Source organism: Panulirus ornatus, chromosome 2 (assembly GCF_036320965.1).
Source record: "Panulirus ornatus isolate Po-2019 chromosome 2, ASM3632096v1, whole genome shotgun sequence".
NCBI classification, from domain to species: domain Eukaryota; kingdom Metazoa; phylum Arthropoda; class Malacostraca; order Decapoda; family Palinuridae; genus Panulirus; species Panulirus ornatus.
Window position 1 is genome coordinate 13,807,002 of NC_092225.1, and position 6,000 is coordinate 13,813,001.

Sequence of the window (6,000 nt, forward strand, 5' to 3'; positions counted from 1 at the left end):
CCCCCCGCTCCCTCCCCTATCCCCAGGATTATATATATTATATGAATATATATTATATATATATATATATATATATATATATATATATATATATATATATATATATATATATATATATGTGTGTGTGTGTGTGTGCCAAATGTCATTATTAAAAACATCAAAACATCAAAACGAAGCTTCGTTAGTATGTTTCTGAAAATATAATTTTTCCTTACATGATTTCCTGTTTGGCATTTTAGCTTTTGTTTTTCACCATAAATGACCTCCAAAGATCTCCAAAGGTCAGCCAGTAGACCAGACCATTCTACAACTCGACGATAATTGTATTCTTTTCTTTATAAGAGATTTAATGTAACGCCATAACGACATTCGCATGACCTTCTGTTGTGTCTTTGACCTTTACTGATCTGCTGAGGTCACTCTGATACCTTTAAGTTGTGATTCGATTCCGGGCGCATCTCGGGATTCGTCTTCCGCGGGTCAAAATTTATAGAATCTCGTAATGAAATCGTAACTTTTGCTGTACGATCTCTTCTCCACTGTGAGCCCCCCTGCCCCACGTATCTCGCTGTCATATTACATTACGTATAGATTTTTCCCTTCACAATTTCCAGGAGAAGTTCCATGTCAATATGGTTTCTCCGCAGTACACGGTGCTCCTCATTAGAAGGCTACCAGTAGCATTCATTCCTATGGACAGTCACCTGTTGATCTATATTCCGGAACTTTGTCATTCGCTTGCGGATGAAAATGTGTGAAAGTCTCTCGATATATGAAAGAAGAGAAGAAAGAATGCTTGCAAACTTAGGCCTCGAAGCTGAAAAATCCCACAGTGGAGTGGATGTAGGTAGGGAGGGAGGGCGTGGGAGCGGGGGATTTCACGCTAAAGGGCTTTAGGTGGCGCTTCACTAATTACCGAAATTCATGAAATATTTGTGCTGTGGTCTCTGGCGAAAAGTGAAAACAGAGCCGAAAGCCAGGCCAGACGTATGCAATGTGCGCTGACGTGGTGGTATCTGAAATGAACATCTGGTATTGCACCATGAAGTGCATATGTAATATATATATATATATATATATATATATATATATATATATATATATATATATTTGTGTGTGTGTGTGTGTGTGTGTGTGTGTGTGTGTTCTGTTTGTGCTTGTGGAGGTGGGTAAGTGGTATGCGTTTCTGGTTACACATTTGCAGTGGCTCTGTGTATCTAACATGTTTATATGTATAACTGTGTCAGGTTATCACGGCTGTTTTAAGATTGTTTTCATCCATTTGGCTCAAATACTGACGTAAAGAGTAACTGAAGACACAAGCTGTTTAATCGAGACAGTTCATCCAGTTTGAGGATGTGAGACTAATGGAGCCAGCCCTCACACTTCCTTTCCAAGTTTCGTACTTATTTTCTCTGTAGTTACGTCAAGAATAGTTAGGAACAAAAAACGGAAGTACTGTAAGAGTGCTTCCGTACTCCCATTTTCTAACCACGACAAACTCTAATATTCTCTCTCTCTCTCTCTCTCTCTCTCTCTCTCTCTCTCTCTCTCTCTCTCTCTCTCTCTCTCTCTCTCTCTCTCATTCTGGACCATGAATATTAATGTCATCACCAGGGTCTGAGAGTTCCTCCCCAGCAGAAGACAGGATACAGTGTTCATCTGGGCTCAAGATTTAAAGACTCCTCCTCATCCTTCCTCCTCCTCCTCCATGCCCGCCCTTGTGCCCCCCTCCCTCTCCCACCAAGCCTTGGCCACACAGGTAAAAACTGTTGATTTGGCTCCACACTTTTTCCCCCCTGCCTCTTACTGCATGGAGCCCATTGAGGAGTATGCCTCTGTATATCAGAGACGCGACGGCATGTAACTTGCACAAATTAATTTGCTGCGAAGGTTTCGGACTGGACACAAAATTCCGTTCTTCATTCCTCCTGTCCTTTGAGACTAATCGATAATTGTAGTGCCTATAGCCCAAGTAGCGCTGGTGAATTTGGCTGCACTTTGGTGAGGTTGGGTGCGAGGTGGAGGGCGTGGATTATGGGAGTCTGGTTGGCTGCTTGCGGAGTCAAGGGGATATATATAATATACTCAGTTTTCCAGTTTCATTGAGGTAGCAGCGAAAACGGAACTTCTGGAGACAAATCTTTCCTTTGCTCCTTCGTCTGTTCCTTCAGTTAAAAGATTGTATCACAGGGGGAGAGGATTACTAGCTCTCATTTGTAGCTTTTCAAGATGATTCATTCATGTTTCGTTCAATGTTTCGTTCTATGTATTGTATTGTATCATATTGAATCATTTGTAATATATTTGAGCGACGATGGGCAGAGTTCGTGTGCCCGAAATGTCTCTTGTATTTCAAGAATACAGTGAAAATGAATATAGAACGTTTAATTCACACTATTTCTAATGAAGCAAAATGTGTTGTGAGAAATATTGAAAACACCGAAATTTAGCGAGTGTTAAATATGCATCGGTCTGCAACAAACAAACTTTTGGCGCTGATGTGTTACTGTGAGAATATAGTTTCGTTAAGAAACTTTTCACTTCAAAGGAACATATCCCCGCTATTGAAAGTAGCACAGCTTTGGGCCGCAGAAGCCCTTGAAAGGTTCCTGGGTAATAAACAACACCAGGGTTCTTTTGTAGAAATTCTTCCTGGGGTAATTATAGATGAATTTACGAATATATATATATATATATATATATATATATATATATATATATATATATATATATATATATATAGAGAGAGAGAGAGAGAGAGAGAGAGAGAGAGAGATAGATATATATATACATATATAGAAGATGGAGGGGTTGTTCAAGGTCATGAATGTTTCGATAGGTAACGTGAAGGACCGATTTGCTTCGTAATTCAGGGTCGAGTTAGTTCAGTGGCAGGTTCCAATTTCTTTATTTCTTTCTTTCTTAGTGTAACGTTATTTTACCTGTTTCGATATTAAAAAAGTTAGAAACAAAAATAGAAAAAAAGCCACATTAATCAAGACTGGAAAGAGATTTAGCCATTTATACTGAAAAATGAAAACTTGAAAAATTAGAAGACGAATGAAGCGTTTGAAGCAGTCAGGGGTTGTCCCTGTAGTGATGTGGGCCTGGCTCGCGTGTGAGGACCTTCCCTTAGTCTGGGCGCGGTGGTGGGTGCGTACGGACGTGCACCTTTTGAGCTCCCGCTGCCCTGGCCGAGCGCACACGCCGTTGTGTTTCACTTACTTGCGAATTTCGCGTGTACCGAGTGAGTGTTGTCGGTGGTCTTACCGCGACAAGGTCAGGACACAGCTACGTTTTGCTCGTGAGAAGAAAGCACTTCCCCATTTAGTAAGTTCAAGAGCATTATTTTTTTTTCTCCCGTTTTGTGATGTACACCATCTATGATCATGGAAAGAGAGATTATGTCGAATTCACTGTGTGAAAAATGTTGATTGTTATCCCTTGTTCGTGCATTCCCACCGCGGCGATGGCAACAGGAGCTGTGGGTTTCGAGTAGGGAGCCACCTGAGCGCCAGTCACGCTGATACCCAGAAATCCTTAATGGAACTCCGTCGTTCCTGGAAATACCTGGTATTGACCACATGTCAGCGGCATCTTGGCTTCCACACCGTCTGGAAGTCAGACAGAACAGGATTAGATTTTTTTTTTTTTTTGCCCTGAAAATCATCCGAGAGAGGAATTCAGACATGAATATGGATTTTCGAAAAGTTTGTATTGCATTCTATTAAATGGGGAGGCCGGTTCTCGCGGTGCCAAGGAGTGTATGTGTGTGTGTGTGTGTGTGTGTGTGTGTGTGTGTAAGTGCAGCTGGCCCCACCACTCACTGGATTAGGCTAGACACAGTGTACCCCCATTCGTCTATACCATTCACTTAATTGCTACGTAATCTTTCCCTACTTCGCCACCGTAACCTGTCTCTAGCGGAAGACTGGAGTGGTATCAATGTGAGCTTTTGATAGAGATATATCAAACACATCTCAGTATGAAGATCGTCACAGAACTCGGAGAAGGGCTTGCGTCATAGTGGAACAGCCCAGGGAGTAACTCAGTTCTGACACCTCAAAAGAACAGGGATTCACGAAGACACAAACGCAGCTTCCATCCGGAAGGTCGCCACGTAATGCCTTCATTCACGCCACCGTCTGCCATTCATCCGTGTTGAGTGATATTACCGTGTTGTTGTGAGGATAAGTGACGGGTTTCAATAGGCCGGTAAGAGGGTAAACTGCCGCCTCACGGGGGTTCTGACGGTGAGCAAACACAGGAAGGAGAAAAGAATAGTAAATCAGGCTGGAGCACACCGTCACCCCGTTATATATCCTCACCTCTGATGGGGGCGCTTATTTCAGAGCTGCAGTGTTTCACTTTCATGCTTCGGATCACTGCTTCACCGGTTCTGTGGCACTCGAACCCATTATTGCAACGTTTCAGTGGTGCATCAATGTGTTTCCATATTTTCTCATTGGAATTTTCTTCCATATAAAAGTATGTGACCGTGGCTTGAGAGGTGATGTGTGACCACGTTGTCTTTCACTGTATTTAGGTATTATGAATTAATATATATATGAATTATGAATTTGAATGGTGAATAAGTCCCATGAGAGGAACGTATTATAACAGCTGTCTGGTGGTTAAGTTATTCAACTCTACATGTATAAACTTAACGTGATATAATCGTGAGTGGATTTGAAGTTGGCAGCGGCAGAAACCGACCCTGACCCTCACTCAGCTCGCCATACGCGCGCCAGCCTAACACGCCACCGTTGCACCTCCTTCCACAGTGAAATGCATTTATTTCAACTTATTTTGGAGCCTTTATTTCTCTCGTGTAAATGTGAAATTACTTCACATTCATGTATATGTACGGCCATGACAGTTTTCAATGACACTTGACTGTTAAGATTTGTTGTGGTCTATATTGAAAGGACAGTTGGAGGTTGGACAGAGACGACTATCCAACAGTTTTTCCCAGAGTCAGCCTGTTCGTGGAGCCTGGGAGAGCCAGGACCTGCCGGGAAGGAGGTTCCTGCCCCCACGGAAGTCGGAGTTTAATCTTTGATTAAGTTACTTTCCGAACGCATCGCATTATTTCCTTTTACGTGATTTTTTTTTTCATTAAAGATACGCAATTTCCCGTCTGTATGTGCGTATAGCGTAGCTTCACCGCTGTCTAAAAATAAGTTTACCTGGAATGAATGATAGATTACCTCCGCATTGCCCAGAAATCTCGTCTGTAAGAGTGAACCCCTGGTTTTGATACGCGGACGTGGAGGGGGATAGCGTTACGACATCCTAGCTACACTGTGTATCTTAAGATTAAAGTGCCACGGGCAGTTATCCTGTACCTCTGATATATTTTGGTCTTTTCTGATATTTTGGGAGACCGTATTTATAGTTTCCTGTGATATCTTCAAGCTGTATCTCTGGCTTCTATACCTTAAAACATGTATTTGTTATTCCCTATGATGCTTCGAAAACCTCATTTATGGTTCGTTATATCTCGAAAATCGTATTCATGGTTACTACTTAAAAACTGAAATGATTGGTAGACAACGAGGATTGAAATCATGACTCACGAGATCAACAGAAAGACTGGTAAACACCACACACTCCTCGTCTCCGTATTTTTCATCCGTTGGTCGGAAATGCAATCGTCGCAAATTCATTACGACATGTTATGTGAAATGTGGCATGTGTGCTGCAACACCGAACAGCATCACGATTTATAAAATCGGGAAGACGAACTGAAGTCGAGAACATCTGACCTCAGGCGGATCTGGGCGAGTCCGTCCGTATCAGGAGTTTCCAATTTTTTCTTCTCAAATCCATGAAAAAATACAAGAGCCGAGACTAATTATCCGTGAGGGTGTGTGTGTCTCCTCCGCCCGCCTTCCCTTTTCCTGGAATTATATTTTCATGGATTTTAATTTTCCTGAGAACTGACTGATTTCGCTTTCAATAGGAAGGATTTTTATTCTCCGATATCAGTGTGTA

At 42.0% G+C, this 6,000-nt stretch overlaps 1 protein-coding gene across 4 annotated transcripts in view; it reads left to right on the forward strand.

The window, feature by feature from the left end:
* The window catches only part of LOC139753440 (uncharacterized), a 499,944-nt gene that overhangs the window by 383,819 nt on the left and 110,125 nt on the right, over positions 1 to 6,000 (forward strand). Inside the window, exon 1 of one of the 4 annotated variants that reach the window (XM_071669952.1) lies at positions 3,127 to 3,333. The exons of the other annotated variants lie outside the window; for them this stretch is intronic. The gene's annotated coding sequence lies outside the window, so the exon portion shown is untranslated. Of the gene's footprint in view, positions 1 to 3,126; positions 3,334 to 6,000 lie in introns of those variants that run through there. 4 annotated transcript variants of the gene reach the window in all.